Consider the following 12,655-nt stretch of genomic DNA (forward strand, 5'->3'; position numbering starts at 1 on the left):
CTTTCACCTCCTTGGGTAAGATTATTTACTGCTTCTTTTTTCTTTCTAGTTTTTAAAGCCTTTTGTGAATAGGGTTTTTTGTTTTGTTTTGTTTTGTTTCTTTGTTTCTTTGTTGCTAGGCAGCATGTTATTGGTTTGTTGCAAAATACCGACTTTCCCCAAATTCATTTGGTATACTGTTTCCTTACAAAAAGTGTTAATCAGACGTAACGATTTTCTAATGCAGTCTTTATGTTTTTTAAATGGTCATATCTGAAAATACAGTTAGGTAACTTGACTATTTCTCAATTATATCTAAAATCTCCATTTTATTTCTTCTTATAGTTAACTCTGGTTAAAACTTCGGCCTAAAATGAAGAGAATAGAGAGGTTTGCATCCTTCTCTGATTAAAGAGCATGATTTCAGTTTCCCCTCATTTAGTCTAGTGCAGAGTACAGGCTTGTCCTCTGTACCCTTTATCCTGTTGAGGTCCCCTTTTCCTATGGCTATTTCCATACCTTTCATCATGAAGGAATGTTGATATTTACCAAAGGCTTTCTTGCATTTGTTGAGACAATCATGTAAGTTTTCTACAGAAATTTACTCAGGTAGATTTATAGGCAAGTAATTGAAAATCAGGCAACAAAAGGACCAAAAGAAAAAAAGGGGGTGGCTTTATTTTTTCTATAAATAAAGAGTATTTAAAAATAACTAGCATTTAGTACCAAAAATACAAAATCTTAAAATATGATTTGTAAGTGTATATTCCAATGCCAATGGCAAATTAAGTATTAGTCTACTGGCCTACATGACATTATAGCAGAAAGGAATAAACCTTACAGATTTTGAAAGGATTTATTCAATTCTTATAAATAAAGTCATACTGTATAAATACAGAGCTTGGATAAATATGTATACTGTTTTTTTGACAAGAGTTAGTAGGTTTAAAATTAATAAACTGAAATACAGCAATCAAGTTAAATTGTATCTCTCTGTTCTCCATGCTAGACTACATTTCTGCAATAATTAATAAATATTTATCACTGAATAGTAAACTCTAGAAATACACTATGCACTATTTATGTAGCAACAAGCTCATAAGAGTTTTATGTTTAAAGTTTAATGTGCCTTTGATTGTGATTATTATGAAAAACAACAGACAGAAAAAAAATGTACCAAAAAGTTTAGATTCTGCTTTTATGTTAAATTCTATAAGGAACTCTCAATAAAATCTTTATAATTTACTGCATTTTTCTTCCTTTTCTTTTGTCTTTTTTCTTAACTTATTTACTTTACATCCTGCTCACTGCCTCTTTCCTGGTCACCCACTAACACGATCCTTTCCTCCCCCTGCTCCTCTTCTGAGCAAGTGCGCAGCCCCCCTGCATATAACCCCACCCCCAACCCCTGAGGACATCAAATTTATTCTGGCCCAGGAGCACGCTCTGCCACTGAGGGCAGACAAGGCAGCCTACCCAGACGAACATATCACACAGATAGACCACAGCTTTTGGGATAGCCACCACCCAGGTTGTAAGGGACCCACATGAAGACTAAGCTGAACCTCTGCTACATATTTGCAGGGAAGAGTAGGTTCAGCTCCTGAATGCTCTTTGGTTGGTGGTTAAGTCCCTAAGAGCACCAAGATCCAGGGTATTTTTCTCTGTTAATCTTCCTATGGAGTTCCTATCCCCTTTGGTATCCACAATCCTTTCCCCTGGTCTTCCTTTATAGTCCCCATGCTCCATCCACTGTTTGCCTGTGGGAGTCTACATCTGTCTGAGCCAGCTGCTAGGTGGACCCTCTAAAAGGACAGCCATACTAGACTCCTTTCCGCAAACATAGCAGAGTATCATTAATGGTGTCAAAGATTGGTGCTTGCCCAAGGGATGGGTCTCAAGTTGGGCTAATTATTGATTGACATTTCCCTCAGTCTCTGCTCCATCCCCTGTCCCTACAATATTTGTAGATAGGATAACTTTTGGGTTAAAAGTTTTGTGGGTAAATTGGTGTCCCTATCACTCCACTGGGCCTCCTGCCTGGCTATAGGAGGTAGCCTCTTCAGGTTCCATATCCCCTGTGGCGTATCAGCTAAGGTCATCCCCATTGATTCTTAGGCAACTCTCTTGTGCTATGTCTTTCTGACTTCCTAGAGATGCCCTTCCACCAACCCCTATCCATCTGATCATTTCTTCTGTCCCTCCCCACACCTAATCCTGACCCCCATATACATTCCTCTTCCCCTCGCTGCTCCCACTCAGTTCCCTCCCTCCATCTGCCGCTTATGACTGTTTTATTCCCCCTTCTGAGTGAGATTCAAACATCTTTGCTCGCGCCTTCCTTCATGTTTAGGTTCTTTGGGTCTATGGAGTGAACATGGGTATTCTGGATGTTATGGTAATTTCACTTATAAGTGAGTACATGCCATGCATGTCCTTTGGAGACAGAGTTACTTCAATCAGGATGATATATTCATTTGAAGGCAAACTTCATGATGCCTTTCTTTTTAATAGTTGAATGGAATTCCATTATGCAGAAGTAACACATTTTCATTATTGTTCTTCAGTTAAGGGACATTGAGGTTGTTTCCAGTTTCTGGCTATTATAAATAAAGCTGTTATGAACATAGTGGAGCAAGTGTCTTTGTGGGATGGTGGAGCATCTTTTCAGTATATGGCCAGGAGTTGCATAGTTGGGTCATGAGGTAGAACTATTCCCAGTTTTTCAAGAAACCACCAAATTGATTTCCAAACTAGTTGTACAAGTTTGCACTCCCACCAGCAATGTCCTTGCGCTCCACATCCTCGTCAGTATATGCTATCTCTTGAGATTTTGGTCTTAGTCATAATGAACAGTGCAAAAAGGAACCTCACATTAGTTTTGATTTCCATTTTCCTATGACTAAGGACTTTGAATATTTCTTTAAACGCTTCTTGTCCACTTGAGATTCCTCTGTTGAGAATTCTGTTTAGTTCCATACCCCATGTTTTAATTGGGTTAATTATTTAAGTTGTTCATATCTAACTTGTTGAGTTCTTTCTAAATTTTGGATCTTAGCCCTCTATCAGATGGAGTGTTGGTTAAGATCATTTTCCAATCTGTAGCCCTGCATTTTGTCATATTGCCATTTCCTTTGCCTTACAGAAATTTTTCAGTTTCATGAGGTCACATTTACCAATTCTTTATCTTAGACCCTGAGCCATTAATGCTCCATTCAGGATACTGTCTCCTGTACCAATGTACTCAAGACTAGTTCCCACTTTCTCTTCTATGAGACTTAGTGTATCCAGTTTTATCTTGAGGTCCTTGATCTGCTTGTACTTGAGATTTTGTAGGTTGATAAATATGGTCCTATTTGCATTCTTCTACATGTAGACATCCTGTTAGACTAGCACCATTTTTAGATGTTTTTATTTTTCCATTGTATGGTTTTGGCTTCTTTGTCAAATATCAAGTGTCCATAGGTATATGAATTTATATTTGGGTTTTAAGTTTGATTTCATTGATCAATGTTTCTGTTTCTGTATCAATACCACACAGTTTTTATCACTATTGGTCCACAGTTTAGTTTGAGGTTGGGGTGGTTATCCCTTCCAAAGTTCTTTTATTTTTCAGGAATGTTTTGCTATCCCGAGGCTTTTATTGTTTTTCCATACGAAGTTGAGAATTGCTTTTTCAGGCTCTATAAAACTTGCCTTGAAATTTTTAATGGGGACTGCATTGAGTCTGTAGATTGTGTTTGGTAACATGGCCCTTCTCACTATGTTAATCCTATCTATTGATGAACATGGGAGATCTTTCCATCTTCTGGTATTTTCTTCAATTTCTTTCTTCAGGGATTTGAAATTCTTGCCACACAGATCTTTCCCTCGATTGGTTAGAGTTACATCAAGGTATTTTACGTTATTCCTAGCTATTGTAAAGGGTGTGTTTTTTTCCCCTAACTTTTTCCTTGGACTATTTATCATTTGCATAAAGGAGGGCTACTGATTTCTTTGAGTTAGTTTTGCATCCATATACTTTACTGAAGATGTTTATCAGCTGTAGGAGACTCTGGTAAAAATTTTGAGTCACTTATGTAAACTGTCATATCATCTGCAAATAGCGATACTTTGACTTCCTTTTTTCTGATTTGTACCCCTTTGATCTCCTTTAGTTGCCTTATTGTTCTCGCTAGAACTTCAAGTATAGAATAGAATAGGTAGAGAGAGAGTGGGTAGCTTTCTCTTGCCCCAGATTTTAGTGGAAATTCTCTATGTTTCTCTCCATTTAGCTTGAGGTTGGCTATTGGCTTTCTGTATATTGCTTTGATTATGTAAGCATAAAGGTATGAATCTTGTATCCCTGATCTCTCTAATAATTTTAACATGAAAAGGTATTGGATATTGTCGAAGACTTTACAGCATTTAATGAGATACTCATCTTTCTGTTTGTTTATATTTTAGATTATCTTGGTGACTTTTGGCATATTGAACCATTCCAGTATCCCTGGGGTGCATGATGCCTATATGATCATGGTGGATGATATTTATAACATGTTTCTGAATTCAATTTGCAATTTTTTATTTAGTGTTTTTGCATCAATATACATAAGAGAAATCAGTCCTAAATTCTCTTTCTTTGTTAAGTCTTTGTGTGGTTTAGATATCAGGGTGACTGGAGCTTCATAGAATGAGTTCAGCAGTGTTGCTGTTTCTATTTTGTGGAACAGTTTGAGGAGTATTGGTATTAGGTCTTCTTTGAAAGTATGGTGGAATTCTGCACTAAAACCATCTGGGCCTTAGCTTTATTTGATTCAGAACTTTTATTGAATGCTTCTATTTCCTTAGGGTTTAGAGGACTGTTTATATAGTTTAACTGATCTAGCTTTGTTGTATTTACTTGAAAATCATCCATTCCGCTAAAAATTTTCCAATTTTGTGGAGTATACACTTTTTAAGTGAAACCTTATGATACTTTGTATTTCCTCAGTGTCTGTTTTTATGCCTCTCGTTTAATTTTTTAAAAATTTTTATGAGATATATTTCTTTTTTTGGGGGTTCTTTTTTTTTTTCGGAGCTGGGGACCGAACCCAGGGCCTTGCGCTTCCTAGGTAAGAGCTCTACCACTGAGCTAAATACCCAGCCCCTAGATATATTTCTTTACTTACATTTCAAATGTTATTCCCCTTCCCGGTTTCCTGTCCATAAGACTCCCATCCCCTCCCCCTCCCCCATACGGGTATTCCCCCTTACTGCCCCCCCATATTCCAATTTTGTTTATTTGAATAATGTCTCTTTGTCTTCTGGTTAAGTTGGATAAGTGTTATTTATCTTAATGATTTTCTCAAAGAACCAGCTCTTGGTTTCGATGATTCTTTATACTGTTTTCTTTGTTTCCAACTGATCAATTTCACCTCTGATTTTGACTATTTCCAAATTTCTACTCTTTGATGTGCTTGATTCTTTTTTTTTTCTTTCCTTCTAGAGCTTTCAACTGCAATTTTGAATTGCTCATGTGAGAACTTTCTAATTTCTTTATGTAGGTACTTATTCCTATGAACTTTCCTCTTGGCAACCCTTTCATTGTGTCCCATAAATTTAGGTATTTTGTGCCTTCATTTTTATTCGATTCTAGAGAGTCTTTAATTTTTTTCTTTATTTCTTCTCTGACCTACAGATCATCAAGTACAGAGTTATTTAATTTTCCCCAGTACGTAGGCTTTCTGGTGTTTGTGTAATTGCTGAAATTCAGCTTCAATCCTTGGTGGTCTGATAAGAAATAAGGTATTATTTCAATTTTCTTGTGTCTGTTCAGGTTTGCTTTGTGACTCACAATATGATTGGTTTTGGAGAATGATTCATAAGACGCTGAGAACAAGGTATATTCTTTTGCGTTTGGGTGAAATATTCAACAACAGATGTCTGTTAGGTCCATTTGATTAAGAATGTTAATTTTGTTATTTGTCTGTCTGGTTTTTGTTTGGATGACCTGACCATTGGTAAGCATGAGATGTTGAAGTCTCCTACTCTCAATATGTGGCGTTTGGTGTGGTGGTTAAGCTTTAGCAATGTTTCTTTTACAAGCGTTGGTGCCCCTGTGTTCGATGTATAGATATTCAGAATTGAGAGATCATCTTGATAGATTAGTCCTTGGTGTGTATAAACTGTTCTTCCCTGTCTCTTTTGATTAATTTTGGTTGACAGTTTATTTTATTACATATCAGAATGGCTACTCCAGCTTGCTTCTTGGGTCCATTTGCTTGGAAAATTTTTCCCAGCTCTTTACTCTGAGGTAATGTCTATCTTTATGGCTAAGGTGTATTTCTTGTATGCAGCAGAATGATGAACCTTGTTCTCCTATCAATTCTGTTAGTCTGTGTCTTTTTATTAGGATATTGAGTCTGTTGATGTTAAAAGATATTAATGACCGGTGATTGTCGATTCCTGTTATTTTGATTTTGGTTGTGTTACTGTGTGTTTGTGTGTACTTCCCTTGTTTCGCTGTTACGGGATTAATTATTTCTTCTGTTTTCTTGAATGAATGGCAGGAATAGCAGGCTGCTCAAGGCAACTTGGTGTGCCCCAGAGGATTGAGTGAGTAGAGAATGTGGGTGGGGAAAGGAAAGCTAACCTGTATGGTTCAAGATCCTCAGGTCTGATGAAGGTGGGCAGAGAGGAGGGAGGAGGGAACATCCTGGATAGCAGGCTGCTCAGGGCAGCTTGCCCCCAAAGGACTCCATACTGAATTTTTCTTATATAAAAAGAAAAATATATATTCTCAGAAAATAATACAGACTTTTCTCAGCAAAGTCAGAAGTCATCATTAACAGGATTGAATTGATGGAAAACAAGATCAATTTTCAAGACAACATCTTACTCTTTAGTATCTTAGTATCACAGTTGCTAAATCCTGTTAAAGTTATGGGCAAGCAGGAGGTTCAGCGATGCTAGAGGCTGAGTGATGTTAAAGCTATCTTCGTGCTAGGATGCACTATTCTGATAATTATTACTACATCCAAGAAAATATTCTAGGATCCCTAAAAATATAGTATGAACTGAAGCTGAAATCTGCTTATTTTTATGTCCTGAAGTTTTCATAATTTCTGTGACATGCTTCATGTGAAGCACATGCTGAGTTCTAATTACAACACACAATCCACTGCCAGGGCGTTATTATAGGAGCAGAGCAGAATGTATATCTTTCTTCCCTCTTCAGAATCTAATCCATTTATACACCAGATCATCCAGGTGGCAAGATTAGAGCATATCACTTCATTTCTTCATATCTTGGAATATTATCAATGAAGGAGGGAGAAGAGCCATCTGTCACCTTCTTTAGAATTAGTAAGTTATTTTCTTTGTTAGCACATTTATTGTTATATTATATATAATATGTATTATATTATTCTATTGTCAGAATCATTTCAAGTTCTATCTGACCAAGCAGGGGTTATGGATAAGGAACTGGTAGATTACTATACCACCTACTGAAGTTCTTGCACGTAGAAAAGCCTATCAGTCACCACTAATTCTCTGCGATTTCCCTAAAAGGGCTATATTGTTGAAGTTGTCCAGTCTTAGGTGGTATCTGAATGGTACTCTGACATTTAAACATCTATACATTCTTTTTTTTTTATTGTCAGCTAAGATAGATTTTCTCACAAAGCTGTAGATTCAGGATGAGGAAAAGCAGTGAAACAGGGGATCAGGTATATTGGGAGAACTTCTTCATGTAACTCACATATATCTTCAGAGACTATGTGGGCTCAGTTTCATACCTTCCACATATTTGATGATGTAGTCCTATTATAACTTAAAAAATACATAGATTTATGTATTAAAAAACATTTGTCAGAGTGTTCTTTCCACTTAAAGCAATACTGATCTGATAAATCAGTATTGATGAATCTGATCAATGAATGGCAAACCAACTTGTCTAAAAGCTTGAGACTAGTGGGGAGAATTCCTGTTATTCTGCTTGACTCTTAATGCAGATATATTTCTGTCTGTGCATCCACTCATAGGTATAGATGCTTGTATGAAATATGATGCAGTAATCCTCAGGTCAACACTTGCCCAAGATTCAAATTATAAGCGTGCTTCCATGTTTAAAATTTTGTACATGAGTTCTGAGGATCTGACTCAGGTCCTCATACTTAGTGAATACTGGGGTCACTTTCAGCATCAAAACTTGCATCTTTTATTTCATTCAACAATATGAGAGTGGCATGTATAATTAAGAAATACATAATATAATAACATATTTATCCCTCATCTTAGAAAAATGTCTCTGTTTGCTTCAAACCATTGAACCCTTAACTTTTTCAGTGCTATAGAAGGCTCATAAAGTTTTGATGCATTAGAAATTACAGTCTAACATGCAATTTTTTCATGCATAATTCCTTTTATTCTTTAAACACAATCAACATAATATCATAAATATAATGGTCCAAAGTGATATCTTATAGAAAGGTTAATGGGATCCTTATAAAATAAATTAGGTCATGAGGTAGGAAAGTTGATATATCAGTGTGATAGGAGGATATGGGTTTATTGTCTTTCCTTTTAAAAGCATGATAGATATTATAAGTTCTTTTAACAAGGATGGGGTAAAAGGTATTTGTCAGACCAGTACCTGCATATACAGTACTTGGGGATGCATTATTAAACCACAAAACGATAGCTGTAATATCTACCAAATATAGCAATGCAGTGCTGTTCTACCTGGTCCATCTATGTGCCTCATGGTACAAATGGAAAAATTGAATTTGAATGCATGAATATCGCCATTTCTGAGAGAAAAGTTGACAATGTTATATCAGCAGGGTTCTCTAGAGCAATAAAACTGATAGAACAAATTGTGTATATAAAAAATACATATATTAATATATAACAGATACACACATATTAAAAGGGGTGTCATGAGAGTAGCATAGATTCTGTGATCCTAGTAGTCCAATAATTGCCCAATAATGGGCAAGAATATGACAGTTGTTCAGTTCATGAGACTATATATCAAAACTGGTTTGACCTGTATTGTAGTAACTAGGAAGAATGTTATTATGTTCCCCCTCTACCATCCTCCCATAGCCCTGTTTGTATGAGGATGCTCCCCCTCCCACCAACCCACTCCCACCTCACCACCATGGCATTCTCGTACACTGAGGTATCCAGCCATCACGGGACCAAGGTAGTCTCTTCCTATTGATGTTCTAATACTCGTGAAGAAATACCCCTGCAGCAGGATAGATGAAATCCCAGCAAGAGTGAGGACAAGCAGGCAAAAAACAAAGGCTAATTTCTTCCCTATCATTTTATGGGCTAAAACCAGAAACTGTGGCTTAGTGGTAGGGTTGATCTTTCACCTCAAATAATTTAACAGCTTGGGTTTTAGCGAATTCAGATGCAGTCAAGTTGCGATGGTCAGATTACTTACTTATAACAAGTATTAGAAACTTTTGATAAGGTAGTAGGGTACTTTAAAGAGAGGCTTTGATCTCTTCACTGAAGACATTTGGGTCATTCAAGTGGCTCAAGTTATGAAAATTAACCATAGAAATTTATTTCTTCTCCTTTTTATTTTTCAGATTAGATTTATTTACATGCTCTGAAACTGTACTCTTGATAGAAAAACAAGTATGAATTCAGCATAAACTCCATGTTAGTTCACGTCTTGCAACAAGATTATTGCTCAGAGCCATAAATAGCTCCTGCTTAATGCTTTCACTATGTCCCCTATTGTGACATTTGGAGCTGAGTGTCCCAGCTTGACTCCTCATCCTGGGAATAAATTTAATTCCATGGATTTTTTTTGTTTTGTTTTTTCAATGTAGTTACAGAAGTTACATACAATAAAGTCAAGGTTACATAAAAGAGCAATCAGAACTCTTCAAACATTCCAGAACTGTACTCACAACATCACTTCAAGAGTATTGATGAAAAACAACCCTGACCCTTTCAAATGTGGACGAGTAGACATAAAATGAGTCTTTACACACCCATGTATCCAAATTTCTCTAAATTTTTGAATCCCTTCCTCTGCACTCAGTTATGACAAATGTACAACTGGCTAAGTTTGGGCCACCTCTCTGTTTATGTTTGATGCATGAAGCAATTGATGCTTGAATCCTCTTCCTAATTTAATGAGCTACAGTGAGTGTTAGACTAAAATTCTAAAATTCTCTTCTCGGTGTATAAATTCAACATCTTCCAAGTTCAAATGTCATCATCACATTCCTACAGCCTTTGTACCCATTTTATATGCATTCTTTAATCCTTTTGGAATACAGAATACCTCCTCCAGAGTCATTGTTAAACATAAATGTAGTTCTATTTTCAGAAGCATGAATGATGGAAAGATTAGATACAGAGGAGAGAGAGTAATGTCTTGCATTCAAAGCAAATGCTGTGAGAGAGAGAGAGAGAGAGAGAGAGAGAGAGAGAGAGAGAGAGAGAGAGAGAGAGAGAATTCAAATTCAGTATCCTCAGACATAGGAAGAGTGGACAGTTCTGCGGAATGTGGAAAAGAAGAGGAAAAGAAGCGGAAAGACTCTTGCACAAGAAGAAGAAGAAGAAGAAGGAGAAGGAGAAGGAGAAGGAGAAGGAGAAGGAGAAGGAGAAGGAGAAGGAGAAGGAGAAGGAGAAGGAGAAGGAGAAGGAGAAGAAGGAGAATCAACGACTAAATACCATTCCATCTTCAGAACACTCCTATACATTGTCATATTGTAATTTGAACTTTCAAGATCACTTTCCTTCCCAATCAATACTCTCACTTTAGCAGTAGTCACCCTCTGAGATAGGTAATTAAACTTACATTGCAATTTAGATTGTTTCAAGATATAATTACTACTTTTATCCTTAGCACTCCAGCAATTAAGTGTTATCATCGTTTCTTTCAAGGGCATATATTATAATGTTCAGGTCATTAATGTGGCTATGATACATATGGAACAAATTTAAATGCTTGAGTTCATTTTATTCTTTCCTAGATTATCAAGGGATATATACCACTAAGCAACCCATTCATACTTTTATATGTGTTTTGTCCCTAAAATACAAAGATATGTTTCTCACAATCATTCAGCATCCTAGACTTCCCTTTTCCATGAGCAGTAAACCATTGTGTTTACTATTTGTAGAACCTACAATGAGATATGAATACTATGTGTACAAGTAAAGATATAGTCCTTGACACTTTAAAATCAATCAAACAAGAGAATCAATGTCAGGAACTTTGGTATCAAGTGAGAAAATGCATTCTCAAAATGTGTTTCTCTGGAACCACTTTAAGTATCAAGATCTGATTTTGTTGGGAATCATCAGCTGTGATGGAGGCAGAGACTCATTAAAGAGAACTTGATAAGGTAACAGCAGAAGCTGAAAAGTCCCCACTGGAAAGCTGGAAATAGCATAGGACTTATCCTTGGTGTTACAGTTTAAAAGGTGTCTGACTTAGAACACAGGAAGTGTGGATTTTTTTCCAGATGGAGATTGAGGCTAGGTGAGCTGCTCCAGCAGCTGGGCTTGGGTTTCCCATCACTCAGCCTCTGTTTCTTTCAGGACAGTTGAAGAATTGATAGAAGAAGTCTACTGACAGTAGGAAGCACCACCATTTATGCAGGAAGCCGATTACATTGAAAATCTCATCTAGAAATATCCCCAGATAATAATGTTTGGCCAAGTATCAGGGTGCCCGATGGTCCCTCGAGTTGGTACATAGATCACCCTACATCAAATATTATAGGCAACAGAGGGATGCTGGGGGCAGAGGAGGTGCTCTTCCTCAGGATTAACACACCAAATTGTTGTTTATTGCCGAAAGGTCAGACCTGAAAATATACATACAAGTTACATTTTCTGGATTGAACAAGTTATACATAGCAATATATATACACAAGGTGGGGGTTGTCAGCAGCCATCAAGGTGGCCTTTCTGAAAGTGGTCCACTGTGTTTGTATGGTCTGTGATGGGCGAGCTCAATGGCAAGGTCCCAAAGAGACTTCATATCAGGATTGCCTCTTGCAGCTGTTATGCCTTTCCTGTCATTATTAAAGTAATATAATAATTCCTGGGCCTTAGCCCACCTTATTGATCAGATTTCCTGTGGATTAACATAAAGATGAGCTTTTAAGAATTAATGCTGTTTAGGGGAATTCATGATTTTATAGAATTCCTGACTTGATTCAAATCATTTTAGGTGGAAAGGTTTTAGAAATAGTGTTAGTTGCTTTGCTAGAAAGATGTAATACAATTAGAATCAAGAATAGAATGTGCCCGCTCTTCATAATAGTAAGTAAAGGCTGCATAATAAGAAAATGATCTTTCATAATTGCACTGAAAAAAGAAATAGACTTGGGACAAATTTGTGTTCAAGGAAAAACTTTAGGTCCAAAGAAAAAGTCACAGGTATGCACTATGGTAAAGCAAGGCCATGTAAGAACTGTTGCTTTGAACTTTTACTGAACATATAGAATGAAACACTGCTTTGGATTTAATATCAGCATCATTCTGTAATTCCCATTTCTGTAACATTTTATCTCGTAGGTAGTTTTCTAAAGAACTTTTGTCTGAGAAGCTATAAAAAAGCCAGAGAAAACAAAATTGTTGGTTGGATGGTTTGGCTTGGGGAGCTCTGCCCCATCTATATGTACATACATATATCCAAATGTATATAACTGTTTGTCTATATGTATGT

At 36.7% G+C, this 12,655-nt stretch overlaps 1 protein-coding gene across 1 annotated transcript in view; it reads left to right on the forward strand.

Moving 5' to 3' along the window:
- The window catches only part of Ndst4 (N-deacetylase and N-sulfotransferase 4), a 338,766-nt gene that overhangs the window by 87,925 nt on the left and 238,186 nt on the right, over positions 1–12,655 (forward strand).

Source organism: Rattus norvegicus, chromosome 2 (assembly GCF_021556685.1).
Source record: "Rattus norvegicus strain SHRSP/BbbUtx chromosome 2, alternate assembly SHRSP_T2T, whole genome shotgun sequence".
Lineage (NCBI taxonomy): Eukaryota > Metazoa > Chordata > Mammalia > Rodentia > Muridae > Rattus > Rattus norvegicus.